The following is a 15,853-nucleotide window of genomic DNA, read 5'->3' as shown; positions in this document are numbered from 1 at the left end:
AGCTGGTATTCTCGGTTTTTGGACCCATGGGAAATTATCTATGTATATGTGTTTTATGTGTTATGCTCTCGCATTGTTTATTTTCTGTTCTTAGAATTCGTATGCAGGTAATTTCTATACGGGGTTAAAACCTACATTTGGTATCAGAGTTGTTTTGGCTTCAAGGGGACGCCTTTTTTGCTGAGGGGTTTCGCTCGGGCTTATGGTAGACCCTGTTCAGTGGGAGATCTATAGGATCGTTTCTGGTGGTGAAAGAAGATGGCGAGCAGTGGAAAGATAGAGATCAAGAAATTTAATGGTTAGAGTTTTGAGTTGTGGAACTCAAGATGGACGATTTGTTGGTGGATAAAGATCAGTGGATCGCGGTAGATCCAGGTACTAAACCGATGGGAGTGTCTGATGAAGAATGGAAAAAGTTGGATCAGAATGCAATGAGCACAATACAATTTTCTGTCTCAGATTCAGTATTGTTGAATATATCAAGGGAAGCTACGATAAAGGCTTTGTGGGACAAGTTAGGGACTTTATACCAATCTAAGTCTCTGGTGAAGAAACTATTCCTATGGAAAAAGCTGTATAACCTGAGCATGAAAGATGGAGACTTAGTGACAGAGCATCTAAATACATCTAATACTGTGGTAAGTCAGTTATTGTCTGTTGATATTAAAATTTCAAATGAAGATAAGTGAATTAGTTTGTTGTGTTCTCTATGAGATTCGTTGGATAGTCTGGTTATTGCAATAGGTAGCAATGCAACTGCCTTGCAGTTTGATGAAATAGTCTCATCCTTGCTAACATAGGAGATGAGACAGAAAAATGTGGAGAGCCAGAATGGTGATGCATTGTCTGTACGAGGACGGTCCCAGAACAGAAACAAAAATAAGTCATCGAGTGGGAGATCTAAATCTAGATGGAGACCTAAATCTCGAGGAAAACCTATAAAGGTGGTGTGCTGGAAATGCGGAAAGGAAGGGCACTAGAAAAGGGACTGTAAATCTAAAGCTCTTGACAAAGGAAAGGGATCTGATGATGCTCCTTCTGTAGAGGTGAAAACCACCTCAGATGAAGGTGGGGATGTGTACTTTGTAGGTTTTAACCTCGTACATAAATTACCTACATACGAATTCTAAAACACAGAAAATAAACAATGCAAGAGCGTAAGACATAAAATACATATATACAGAGATTTCCCCTGGATCCCAAAACTGGGACTACCAGCTTGATTTTTCATTATATTCCTTTCAATGTTACAATACATATTTATACATGTCAAATCATCCAATACCATGGACTGAAAACCAGCGCGTCCAAAACCATGGCCCCTGCTATGACCCCCCTGCTACACAATCGGCACAATGAAGGGGGGGCTCTGCCCCCCCCTCTAACCCCCCGGTTAACAACGTGGGCTAGTCGTGGAAAGAATATAACACAACCCAACATTCTCCCACTTGTTGTTTTCTTTCCACAAGAGGCCACAAGAGAGATTAGTCATTTATCCAGCCCTGCAATGCCCATTGTTTCTCTACACCAAGAGAACTTCTCAGAGCTCACAGATTTTTTTCAATGCATCTGCAGTATTCTTGCCAGCAACACCTTTTTGTCTTCTATCATATCCCTCACAAAGTGATACTGAACATCAATGTGCTTTGTCTTTGAATGATATGCAAGGTTATTTGCCAAGAAAATTTCACTTTGGCTGTCACAGTCTATCCTTATAGCTCCCTGTACTAACCCCATACTTGAACACAATATCTACAACCAAACTGCTTCCTTGCTTTCATGAGTGTTTGCCATGTATTCTACCTCTGTAGTTGATAGTGCCACTACAGATTGTTTCTTACTCATCCAACTGACTGCACCTCCAAATAGGTTAAACACATACCCACTTGTAGATCTTCTCTGATCCAGATCTCCAAACCAATCTGCATCAACAAATCCATGAATATCCAAAACTCTGTCCAATCTTGGTCTTCATTGGTAGCACAAACCATAATCACTAGTGCCATGCAAATACTTGAAAACCCGCTTCATTGTTGTCCAATGCTCCTTCCCTGGTTTTGACATAAACCTACTCAATACTCCCACTGCATGTGCAATGTCTGGTCTAGTACAGACCATCACATACATCAAGCTACTGAATGCACTTGCATATGGAACACAGGACATATCCTCTTCCTCTTCTTGTGTCTTGGGACACTGTTCAGCAGATAACTTTACACCTACATGAATAGGAACCTTCACCAGTTTACTATCCTGCATATTAAACCTTTGCAATATTGTCTCGACATACTTCCTCTGGTTTAACCAGAGCTTCCTCTTTGTCCGATCTCTTTTAGTTTCCATGTCCAAAATATAGTTTGCAGCACCAATATCTTTCATGTCGAATTTGGAGGACAAATGGGGCTTCAAATGCTAGATAATTTCTTTGTCATTTCCAACCAGCAACATGTCATCCACATACATGACCAAATAAATAACACAGTCACCAACTAATTTAAAACACACACAGTGATCTGCTTTGCTTCTGGTGAAGCCAAGTCCCCGTATAAATGTATCAAATTTTTGATACCACATCCTTGGTGACTGTTTTAACCCATACAAAGACTTCTTTAACTTGCATACCAGTGCTTTCTTACCCTTCACCGCAAAGCCTTCAGGTTGCTTCATGTAAATCTCCTCTTCCAGATCCCCATGAAGAAATGTTGTCTTCACATCCATATGTTCTACCTCAAAATCAAAAGCAGCAGCAACAGATAAAAGTAATCTAATAGAAGTTACCTTGGTAACAGGAGAAAAAATATCACCAAAATCAATTCCCGACACCTGGGAATAACCTTTTGCTACCAACTGAGCTTTATATTTCTCCACCTTTCCTTCTGCATTTGTATTCTTCTTGAACACCCATTTGTTGCCAATGGGTTTCCTTCCAGCCGGCAACTCCACCAGATCCCAAGCCTCATTTTTTTGCAAAGATGCCATTTCATCAACCATAGCCTCTCTCCAGAGATTTCCATCCTCTGAATCTATTGCTTCCTTCACAGTTCGAAGATCATCATCAGTAATATATAAAGCAAAATTTGAATAGAAAGTAGATGGACTATACCTTTCTGGCTGCCTTCTTTCTCGAACTGATCTTCTCACACCCGGAGTTTGTGGATCTTCTGATTCATCCTCTACTGTAGAGTCTGATTCTTCCTCCTTTAGCTCAAGCTCTATCTTCTCAGGTTCCTTTGGTTGGACTTCATGTTTAATAACATCTTTCACCTTTCTGAACACCACATCTCGGCTGTACACAACCTTCCTTGTTACTGGGTTCCAAAGCTTATAACCCTTTAAACCATCCTTATACCCAATAAAGATGCACTTTTCAGATTTACCATCCAACTTGGTTCTTTTCTCCTTTGGAACATGTACATATGCATCACATCCAAATACCCTTAGATGTGAAAGAGAGGGTTTCTTACTAGTCCATACCTCTTTTGGAGTCTTATCCTCCAATGCTAATGAAGGTGATCTATTAACTAGGTAACATGTTGTCTCCACTGCCTCTCCCCAGAATTCTTGTCCTAACCCAGCACCACTGAGCATGCTTCTTTCCCTTTCCATCAACGTGTTGTTCATTCTTTCTGCAACTCCATTGTGCTGAGGTGTATATGGAATAGTCTTCTTCCATGCTATACCAGACTTCTTACAAAATTCTTCAAATTCCTTACTACAAAACTCTCCACCGTTATCTATCCTCATCACCTTTATCTTCTTCTCTATCTGGTTTTCCACCAGAGCCTTAAATTCTTTAAACCTGTCAAAGACTTCAGATTTCTTCTTAAGGAAATACATCCATGTATTCCTTGAGAAGTCATATATAAATGATACATAGTACATAGACTTACCCAGTGATGGAACCTTCACAGGTTCAAACACATCACTATGCACAAGCTCTAATAATTGTTTCGCCCTCTTACCACTAGAGGGGAAACTTACTTGATTTTGCTTCCCAAATACACAATTTTCATAGAAATCAAAATCTAGAGAGCTATTACTCATACCTTCTACCATACCTTTACCATGAAGTATTCAAAGGCCCTTCTCTCCAATATGTCCAAGCCTTTGATGCCACAGCATGGTCTTCTCTCCAGAGACCACTAGGTTTTCTGCTCCACTTTCAGGAACCACAGAACTGTTGTACCCATCAACAACAGTGCTACCTTGCAGCTTATATAGAGTTCCAATTCGAACTCCCTACATCAATACCAGTGCCCCCCGAACCATCTTGCAGGTATCCTTCTCGAACACTATTTTTACACCTCCATCATCTAGCTTACTTACAGAAATCATATTTCTTTCTAATGCAGGAATATGTAAAACACCTGGAAGTGTTCTAACCCTTCCACCTTGCAACTTCAACTTACTTTTCCACGACCAACGATTCTAGCCTTCCTATCATCCCCCAAGAAGACATCACCACCATTATATTTCTCATACTCGCAGAACCACTCTCTATGGGGAGTGAAGTGAAAGGATGCACCTGAGTCAATCAACCATGCCTCATGATCTACATGTGTACTAGAAGAAGCCAAGTACACATCCCCACCTTCATATGAGGTGGTTTTCACCTCTGGAGAAGGAGCATCATCAGATCCCTTTCCTTTATTAGGAGATTTAGATTTACAGCCCCTTTTGTAGTGCCCTTCCTTTTCGCATTTCCAGCACACCACCTTTACAGGTTTTCCTGAAGATTTAGATCTCCCTCTAGATTTAGATCTCCCACTCGATGACTTACTTTTGTTTTTGTTCTAGGACCATCCTCGTACAGACAAGGCATCACCATTATGACTCTCCATATTTTTCCATCTCATCTCCTCCATCAGCAAGGATGATACTATTTCATCAAACTGCAAGGCAGTTGCATTACTACCTATTGCAATAACCAGACTATCCCACGAATCTGGCAGAGAGCACAACAAACTGATGCACTTATCTTCATCTGAAATTTTAGTATCAACAGATGCTAATTGACTTACCACAGTATTAAATGTGTTCAGATGCTCTGTCACTGAGTCTCCATCTTTCATCCTCAGGTTATACAACATTTTCCGCAGGAATAGTTTATTCACCAGAAACTTAGATTGGTACAAAGTCCCTAACTTGTCCCACAAAGCCTTCGCCATAGCTTCCCCTAATACATACTGAATCTAAGACACACAATCGTATTGTGCTCTTTACCTTCCGGTCCAATTTCTTCCATTCTTCAGCAGACACTACCATTGGTTTAGTACCTGGATCTACTGCGATCCATTGATCTTGATCCACCAACATATCCTCAATCTTGAGCTTCCACAACTCAAAACTCTGACCATCAAATTTCTCGATCTCTATCTTTCCACTGCTCACCATCTTCTTTCACTACTAGAACTGATCTCGCAGATCTCCAACTGAACAGGGTCTACCACAGGCCCAAACGAAACCCCACAGCAACAAAGGCGTCCCCTTGAAGCCAAAATAGCTCTAATACCAAATGTAGGTTTTAACCCCATACATAAATTACCTGCACACAAATTATAAAACATAGAAAATAAACAATGCGAGATCATAACACATAAAACACATATACACAGAGATTTTCCCCTGGATCCCAAAACTGGGACTACCAGCTTCATTTTTCATTATATTCCTTTCAACGTTACAATACATATTTATACATGCTGAAGCATCCAATACCATGGACCGAAAACCATCGCGTCCAAAACCATGGACCGAAAACCATCGCGTGCAAAACCATGTGCAAAAAACATGCAGAAAACCATAGGTAGATCCACCCAACCTAACATAGGGTCCAAAAGAAAAAATGTCCTAGGTGCTACCCTGGACCACATAGATTGGGGTTACCTATACCCCTCAAACCCCTTGTGACCCCCTCGCTACACAATCCGCGCAAAAAAGGGGGGGCTCCGCCCCCCCTCTAACCCCCTGGTTAACTATGTGAGCTAGTCGTGGAAAGAATATAACACAACCCAACATACTTGGCTTCTTCAAGTACACATGTAGATCATGAGGCATGGTCGATTGACTCAAGTGCATCCTTTCACTTCACTCCCCATAGAGAGTGGTTCTGCGAGTATGAGAAATATGATGGTGGTGATGTCTTCTTAGGGGATGATAGGAAGGATAGAATCATTGGTCATGGAAAAGTAAAGTTGAAGTTGCAAGGTGGAAGGTGGAAGGGTTAGAACACTCCCGAGTGTTTTGGATATTCCTACGTTAGCTAGAAATATGATTTTTGTAAGCAAGCTGGATGATGCAGCTATAAAAATGGTGTTCAAGAAGGATACCTACAAGATGGTTCAGGGATCACTCGTATTGATGTAGGGAGTTCGGATTGGAACTCTATACAAGCTACAAGATAGCACTGTTTTTGATGGGTGCAACAGTCTCGTGGTTCCTGAAAGTGGAGTAGAAAATCTAGTGGTCTCTGGAGAGAAGACCATGTTGTGGCATCAAAGGCTTGGACATATTGGAGAGAAGGGCTGTTGGGTCCCTATAATACTAGTGATTACCACATTACTATTGTAGTTATACCCCTTATTCATATTTTTGCGCCTCTATTGCCCTCATATTGTTATTACTCTGCCCCATAGAATCCCTCTATTGTTATTTTTGTGGCTTTATATTATTATTGATAGGTCGGTTGGATTATATTGTGACTCCTTAGACTCCTATATATAGAAAGGAGGTTTTGTCATTTGAATCATCCAAGAATTGTTCATTTATGTAATGTAAAGGAGGTTCCCCCCTCGAAGAGGCTGAATTCTAAGGCGTTGATCTATCATTTCTATCTTTTCTTGAGCTGGTTTCGAATACTTCACTGTAAAGGTATGGTAAAAGGTATGAGTAATAGCTCTCTAGATTTTGATTTCTATAAAAATTGTGTATATGAGAAGCAGAATCGGGTGATTTTCCCCTCTGATGCTAAGAGGGCGAAACAGATATTAGAGATTGTGCACAGTGATGTGTTTGGAACTGTGAAGGTTCCATCACTGGGTAAGTCTGTGTACTATGTATCATTTATAGATGACTTCTCAAGGAATACATGGATATATTTCCTTAAGTAGAAATCTGAAGTCTTTGACAGGTTTAAAGAATTTAAGGCTCTGGTGAAAAACCAGATAGAGAAGAAGATAAAGGTGTTGAGGACAGATAATGGTGGAGAGTTTTGCAGTAAGGAATTTGAAGAATTCTGTAAGAAGTGTGGTATAGCACAATAGAACATTACTCCATACACACCCAAGAAAAATGGAGTTGCAGAAATAATGAACAAGACATTGATGGAAAGGGCAAGAAGGATGCTCAGTGGTGCCGGGTTAGGATAGGAATTCTGGGTAGAGGCGATGGAGACAACATGTTACTTGGTCAACAAATCACCTTCATCGGCGTTGGAGGATAAGACTCCACAAGAGGTATGGACTGGTGAGAAACCCTCTCTTTCACATCTGAGGGTATTTGGATGTGATGCATATGTACATGTTCCAAAGGAGAAAAGAACCAAGTTGGATAGTAAATCTTAAAAATGCATCTTTATTGGGTATACGGATGGTTAAAGGGTTATAAGATTTGGAACCCAGTAACAAGGAAGGTTGTGGACAATCGATATGTGGTGTTCAGAGAGGTGAAAGGCGTTATTAAACATGAAGTCCAACCAAAGGAACCTAGGAAGATAGAGTTTGAGCTTAAGGAGGAAGAATCAGACTCTACAGCAGAGGAGGAATCAAAAGATGAAGAGCCACAAACTCCGGGTGTGAGAAGATCAGTTCAAGAAGGAAGGCAACCAGAAAGGTATAGTCCATCTACTTTTTGTTCAAATTTTGCTTTATCTATTACTAATGCTGATCCCAAAACTGTGAAGAAAGTAGTAGGTTCAGAGGATGGAAAACTCTGGAAAGAGGCCATGGTTGATGAAATGGCATCTTTGCACAAAAATGAGGCATGGTATCTAGTGGAGTTGCCGGCTGGGAGGAAACCCATTGGCAACAAATGAGTGTTCAAGAAGAACACAAATGCAAAAGGAAAGGGGGAGAAATAAAAAGCTCGTTTGGTAGAAAAAGGTTATTCCTAGGTGTTGGGAATTGATTTTGGTGATATTTTTTCTCCTATTGCCAAGGTAGCTTCTATTAGATTACTTTTATCTGTTGTTGCTTCTTTTTATTTTGAGGTAGAACAGATCGATGTGAAGACAACATTTCTTCACAGGGATCTGGAAGAGGAGATCTACATGAAGCAACCTGAGGGCTTTGCGATGAACGGTAAGAAAGAACTGGTATGCAAGTTAAAGAAGTCTCTGTATGGGTAAAAACAGTCACCAAGGATGTGGTATTAGAAATTTGATACATTTATACGGGGACTTGGCTTCACCAAAAGCAAAGCAGATCATTTTGTGTATTTTAAATTAATTGGTGACCATGTTATTTTTCTGGTCTTGTATGTGTATGATATGTTGCTGGTTGGAAATGAAAAAGAAATTATCCAAGATTTGAAGACGCAATTGTCCTCCAAATTCGACATGAAAGACCTTGGTTTTGCAAACTATATTTTGGGCATGGATATTAAAAGAGATTGGGCAAGGAGGAAGCTTTGGTTAAACCAGAGGAAGTATGTCGAGACAATATTACAGAGGTTTAAAATGCAGGATAGTAAACCGGTGAAGGTTCCTATTCCTGTAGGTGTAAATTTATCTGTTGAACAGTGTCCCAAGACACAAGAAGAGGAAAAGGACATGTCCCGTGTTCCAAATTCAAGTGTAGTCGGTATTCTGATGTATGCAATGGTATATACTAGACCATACATTGAACATGCAATGAGAGTATTGAGTAGGTTTATGTCAAAACCAGGGAAGGAGTATTGGACAGTAGTGAAGCAGGTTTTCAGGTATTTGCGTGGCACTAGTGATTATGGTTTGTGCCACCAAGGAAGACCAGGATTAGATAGAGTGTTGGATATTCATGGCTTTGTTGATGTAGAATGGGATGGAGATTTGGATCAGAGAAGATCTACAAGTGGGTATGTGTTTAACCTATTTGGAGGTGAAGTCAGTTGAAGGACTAAGAAACAATCTGTAGTGGCACTATCAACTACAGAGGCAGAATACATGGCAGCCACTCATGCAAGCAAGGAAGCAGTTTGGTTACAAAGATTGTGTTCAAGTATGGGATTAGTACAGGGAGCTATAAGGATAGATTGTGACAGCCAAAGTGCAATTTTCTTAGCAAAGAACCCTACTTAAAGACAAAGCACATTGATGTTCAGTATCACTTTGTGAGGGATATGCTAGAAGACAAAAAGGTGTTTCTGGTAAGTGTGAACACTTTGAAGAATACTATAGATGCATTGACAAAAACTGTGGGCTATGATAAGTTCTCTTGGTGTAGAGAAACAATGGTCTTTGGAAGGTTGGATAAATGACTAATCTCTCATGTGGAAAGAAAACAATTATGGGAGAATGTTAGGTTGTGTTATATTCTTTCCATGACTAGCCCATGTAGTTAACCAAGGGGTTAGAGGGGGACGGAGGCCCCCCTGTCTGGGTGGTTTGAAGGGGGTGGGTAGTCCCCCTCTACGGGATCCGGGGCAGCGCCCCAAGAAATTTTTTTTTGGACCCTATATTAGGTTGGGCAGACCTACCTATGGTTTTGTGCATTGTTTTTGCACATGGTTTTGGACACAATGGTTTTTGATCCATGGTTTTGGATGCGATGGTTTTTGATCCATGGTATTGGATGCTTCGGCATGTATAAATATGTATTGTAACATTGAAGGAATATAATGAAAAATCAAGCTGGTAGTCCCTGTTTTGGGATCCAATGGAAAATCTCTATGTATATGTGTTTTATGTGTTATGCTCTCACATTGTTTATTTTCTGTTCTTAGAATCCATATGCAGGTAATTTATGTACTAAAACCTACATGTGTCACAAGGATAGTCCACCCTTAGTTTTGTAAAGTAAAGTCGGTTGTAAGAGATCTACCCACGGTCCGCAGACCATGGGATTGTATAAAAAGAGCTAAGCTCTAAGTAGTTAATAGGAAAACACGAGAAATGGAGTCATAGCTTTAGAGCAAGAATTCTAAGTCTTGGGTTGTAGTGTAGGTAGAGGCTTTGCAGTTGAGTGCGCAAAGGCCTAGGGTAGAAGTCCACAACTGAGTGCACGAACCCGTGCAGCTGTGTGCGCAGGGTGAGCAGAGTCTATGATACTTAGAAGATATTAATAAAAGGAGTTATTCTGAAAATGTTTTGTATTTGTTCCATTAATGGGTTTGGATATGTTGTTTATGAATTTCCTTTATTGTATTAATATGATGCATGAATGAATTTCCATACTGCTTCGGGTGAGACTTAGGTCCTCACTCTGCGGGCTGATGCCGAAAGGGCTAGTAGTGTAGGGATTTTTTTGGCTAATTAACATTGAATCTAGGTTAGACCCCCTCAAACCAACATGGATGTCTAGAGATATACGATGATATCACCATACCAGGGGTCAAGAGTGCTAATTAAGAAAAGAGTCTCATCCGGGAGCTGCTCGTCAGCACCAGCAGGAAGAGAAGTGGAGGGAAGGGAGCAAATTAACTCAGCAAAGACCAGTGATTTCTTAGATTTGATAGTAGTGAACACCAAATCAAATTCTTGGAGGATAAAAATCCACTTCAAATACTTTCCCCCCAGCAACTGACGAGTCAGGATGTAGGTCATGGGGTTGCATTCTGAAATCACAGTGGTGGTGCGGAGTAGAATGTAATGCCGAAAGCGTTGGACAACTCGTACAACAGCCAAAGCCAACTTCTCAACATGAGCATAATGTGTTTTGGTGTCGAGGAGGTTGTGACTGAGGTAATAAATAATATGTTCATTTCCTTCGTCATCATCCTATACCATCACCATAGCGATGGTACTAGAGGCTGCAGCTAGAAAAAGGAAGTAATCGCGATGATAGTTTAGGGGATGAAGCAAAGGAGCATTAATGAGGACAACCTTGAGGTCATTAAAAGACTTTTGGGCAGCCTCATCCCAAAAAAATGGGGTTCCTTGCTTGAGCAACCAGGTGAACCCTAAAGCTAGCTCAGCATAGTTCGGTACGAAACGATAGAGGAAATTTTCTTTTCCCTACAGACTCTACAATTGATGCAATGAAGATGGAGGGGGTAAATTAACAATGGCCTCAACTTTAAGAGGATCAAGGCGAGTTCCTTCTTTCGAAATGATAAAGCCAAGGAGTCATCTAGATTCGATGCAAAAGACACATTCATGTGGATTCAGCTGAATGTTGTAGTGTCTACAACGAATAAAATTTTGTCGGAGATGATCATGGCGATCATGTCATTTACGAGAATGAGCGGGGAGATCATCCAATTAAGGTTGAACGATGTTTTGAATGTCATGGAATGCATAAGACATCACTCTCTGAAACGTGGCCCCAACATTCCTAAGACCAAAAGGGAGCATTTTATACACGAAGGTCCCCCATGGACAGATAAAGGTTGTCTTATCTTGATTAGTCGGTGCAATGTTTATCTGGTTGTAACCAGAAAAACCATCCATGAAGGAAAATAATTCACTCCCAGCACATTCATCAATGATCTGGTCAATGAAGGGAGTGGGGTAATTATCCTTAGGATAGGCACGATTGAGATCACAGTAATCAACACAAACGTGAATAGTGCCTTGTTTCTTTGTCATCGATACGATATTCGGCACCCAGCTTGTAAGAGAGATTGGATAAATAAATCCGACTTTCAGAAGTTTTTAAACTTCACCCTTAATGGCAGCCGCTTTTTGAGGATGCACTGAACGAAGCCGTTAGTGAACGAGCTTTGCGTGAGGATAAGTTGGAATCTCGTGCATGACTATACTTGGGTCAATGGCGGGAATTTATTCATATGACCACTCAAAAACATCTGAAAACTATTGGAACAGACAAGTAGAGAGTTTGATCTCTTCTGGAGAACAAGTTACCTCGATATGGACATTTTCAACAACACTAGGTTTGACAGAAATATAAATTGGCATCATTTGGGTAATGTTACCCATGTTCCCTTCCGACCAAACTTCATGAGTCATGATCAGCGTTAGAAGTGGTAGGAATGGGAACTAAGAAGAGAACTCCTCGAGACAAGTAGACATGATCGTCGGGCCAGGCAAGAACGAGGAACATGATGAGTGTCATTCCAAGGTACTTCCTCCAGAGACATCACTTCCATGATACTCTCATCAGACAAAAAATTCTCAGCTAAGGGATCGGGAGATTCCGAGGAACCAAGCCACGGGGATTGAGAATACGCATCGAGAGATGTTCTCGAAACAGGATGATTATAGGATAGCGAAGGCGAAGGCGAAATAATTTCCATATAATAAATTTTAGCGGGAGTTAATGGCATAACATTTCCCCACATATCAACAAGATCTGGTGAAGGAATGATCCAATGATCAGACTTGACCGAAATCATGTTGATAGGGGCAACATGAGGAGGTGGGAGCGGAAAAATTCCCATCAAGGTAGGATCTTTAAAGAGTCCTACCCCCACACTCTCATAAGGAGCACCGATGTGATTGACATATGGAACATTGCCATCCAAGGAGGAAGAGGAAAAGAAGGACAGTTGGTCGACTGTGACTATCTTCCCTTGATGAGGAAAATGAATCAAATGGAAAAGAGAGGAGGCTACAACATGCATGGCATGGGTCCAGCTTTGTCCGAGTAGAATATTGTAGTTAAGATTAGTGTCAACAATCTCTACTTTTATGTGTACTATCTTTCCCTCCAAAGTAATGGCAAGGTTGGGAATGACACCGAATGGTCACGAATCATGTCCATCAAAAGCTTCTAGAGTGTTAGGGGACTAGTTTAGAGTAGGAGAACCAATTGCCTTCCAACAAGCGACATACATGATGTAGGTAGAAGCACCTTCATCGTTGACAATCCTATAAATGATTTTCTCATTTATGATCACCTGAATGAGAAAGGTAATTTCATGAGGTAAATGCAGAATGTGGTTTTCTAGGTCAAAACATATGAGATTAGAGTCAGCTAGATCAATACCCCCAATAGCCAACAGTAACAATTTCCGTTGAGAAGGACAGCTTTGAAGGACCTCAAGAGTATACATAATTAATGGTGCTTGAGCCAAATCTTCAACAATGTTATAATGTTGAGCGGCTTGAGCATTGGGATTGTACAAGGAATTTCGTAGCACACCTCGAGAAGGTGGTTAAATGGCAGAATTAGGATTACGTCACTCTATATGGAGAGGACCAGAAGAAGAAGGGGTACCTTCTTTCTCTTTCCCTGTTGTTGGGGTAGGATTTTGATAATCTTTTGACCTGGTAGCCACGTTAATCGGGGTACTCATCATGAACACTTGTGAACCTGAGGAAGTGGATGAATGAGGTTGGTATACCATTTGAGTCTTCGGGGATGGAAATGTCTCTTTCATGACAGCGAGGTCCCCTTTGAGAAAACAACTAACTTCAGACTATCTGGGACAATCTTTAGTATAGTGATCCTCCTCACAGATGAGGCATGGATACTTAGGTTTCCATTGGGAAGCATCACCAGCAGATGACTTAGGAGGACCCTGTTTTGGGGCATTGGATTTACCCTTGCATTTTCCTTTCTTCTTACATTTAGAGGATTTATTCGCTATGGTAGATTAGATAGCATGAACCTCCGAGGTTTTACCAGGGCCAAATGAATTGTGAGAGGAGTCATTGGAAGCAGTGTTGGAGACTGACTTCTATTTGGAAGAAGATTTTGCAGGGGTCTGAGTCACTAAACCAATTACTCCATCAACAGGAGGTGTAGCCAGAGACTTAGATGTCATCAAATCAGATCATGGTCTAGGAAAATTTGGTAACACATCATATAACGTGTCGGATTGTGAACAGACGAGGTCTAGATACTGGGCATGTGTGATGGTTTGTTCCTCAGTGACACATCCACCCATAGCAATGTCCTCAGCCATTTTGTTGACAAAGGATTTGGTGAACCACTCGGTCAACAACTGATCAACAATATCAAACTTGATCAGATGACACCTACGTCTCCATTCATGGATGTGATCGAAGATGTGAGTCACAGTGTCTTACTTGAGCGACGTTAACAGATGGGTTCCAATTTCATAGTGAAATGACAGTTGGAAATGTGTGAGAAATGCCATGGAGAGAGTGTTAAAGTCATGACAGGTATTTCGAGGTAGCTCGATATACCATTTGGATGCAGCACCTGTAAGGTTTCATTGGAAAAGTTGAAGACAAATGGAATCATCAACGTAGGAATTCGAGGAGCACCAGAAGTGATATCTCATCACGTGGGCTTGCAGATCCTCTTTGGCTTTTAATTCAAACTTCAGACAATTGATCAGAATCTTGTATGGAACTAGAAGCCAGTATGGCAAATGAAGAATCAGGTCATTCGTGAGTCTAGACACATCTGGCAGTTTCAGTGTAGCCAAGAATGGAAATTGGGTATTGAAAGGCCTTTAAGGCCGATAAGGGGGGCCAATTGGAGGGGCCCATCCCTACTGGTAAAGATTTTGCCCCATAGTGGAGGATTTTTTCTATAAGGCATTTGATTTTGCCCCCACTGTAGGTTACCTTGCCCATAAGGAGGATTCTGACCTTGAAAGCCTTGAAACTGTCTGGCTAGAGGCTGTTGATAAGCAACATATGGGTTAAAAGGTTGTTGAGCCTATTGGCCTTGGACAAAGATTTTGCACTTGATGTCCCTTAGCATAAGGGTTTTGGATCTACTACCCCTCGACAAAATGGTTTTGGACATGCTGCCCTTGGACGCAAGGATAATGCACTTGTTTCCCTTGGACATAAGGATTTTGTGCCTGTTGCTACAAGACTTGACCCTGGCCTTTCCCTTGCAAGGGTTAACCTTGTTGATATGAGTATAAGCGTTGCTACTACCCGGTTTGAACTTATTGTTGCAAGGGCTGACCTTGGGGCTGTAAAGGTTTCCCTTGCGGTTGCAGAGGTTGAACTTGTGAAGGCATAGGCTGGGAGGATTGCAGCACATACTGCATTTGCGGCTGCATGGTTTGCTACAATTGTTGCGAGGGTTTCCCCTATGGTTGTTGCAGTTGTCCTTGCTGCGGCATCGTCTGGCCTTGCTGCTGCATGGATGGCCCTTACTGCAACAAAGGTTTCCCTTATTGTTGCATGGATGGACCTTACTATAATGAAGATTTCACTTGCTACTACAGGAGATTTCCTTACTGCTACAAAGGTACTTGAACAGTTCCCAGAATGACACCTTGAAATTTCCCGAACTATGTCTAGCCATACCCATCAGGCATAGCAGACGGACCATGCTAGACATGAGATCCAGGGTAAGGGATGTAGGGTGAATTAACGATCGCTTTTGAACCATATGGAACATAAGGAGGTTGGTACTTTACCTGAGGCATATGAGGCTACTGGTACTAGATGTTACTTGATCCAGATGGACCAACAGGGTTCGATTGTTGGTATTGGACATTGCTCGATCCAGCAAGACCAACAGGGTTTAGAATGAAACCCAAAGAGGGCTGGTTCATTCCAACCATGTGAGCTTGTGAACCAATTACATTGGTTGTACCAGAAATCATAGACACATTCATACTTTTCCCCCCAGGCGGTGGCACAACCTGTCCACTCACTAGAGGGATCGAAGAACTTAGAGCAACATGACTCGAGATCATTGGTTTAACCAGACAGGTTACTTGGATTAACAAAACAAGAGGATTTGGAATTGTGGGTTGCACTGGGACTAAAGTAACTACAAAATTCACCATCTGTTGGGAGGTCAGGTTCTAAATGAATGGA

Source organism: Pinus tabuliformis, chromosome 9, assembly GCF_031772625.1.
Source record: "Pinus tabuliformis cultivar Carrire ecotype Pingquan chromosome 9, CPIR1, whole genome shotgun sequence".
In the NCBI taxonomy this organism is placed as follows: Eukaryota; Viridiplantae; Streptophyta; class Pinopsida; order Pinales; family Pinaceae; genus Pinus; species Pinus tabuliformis.
This window is presented reverse-complemented; position numbering follows the sequence as displayed.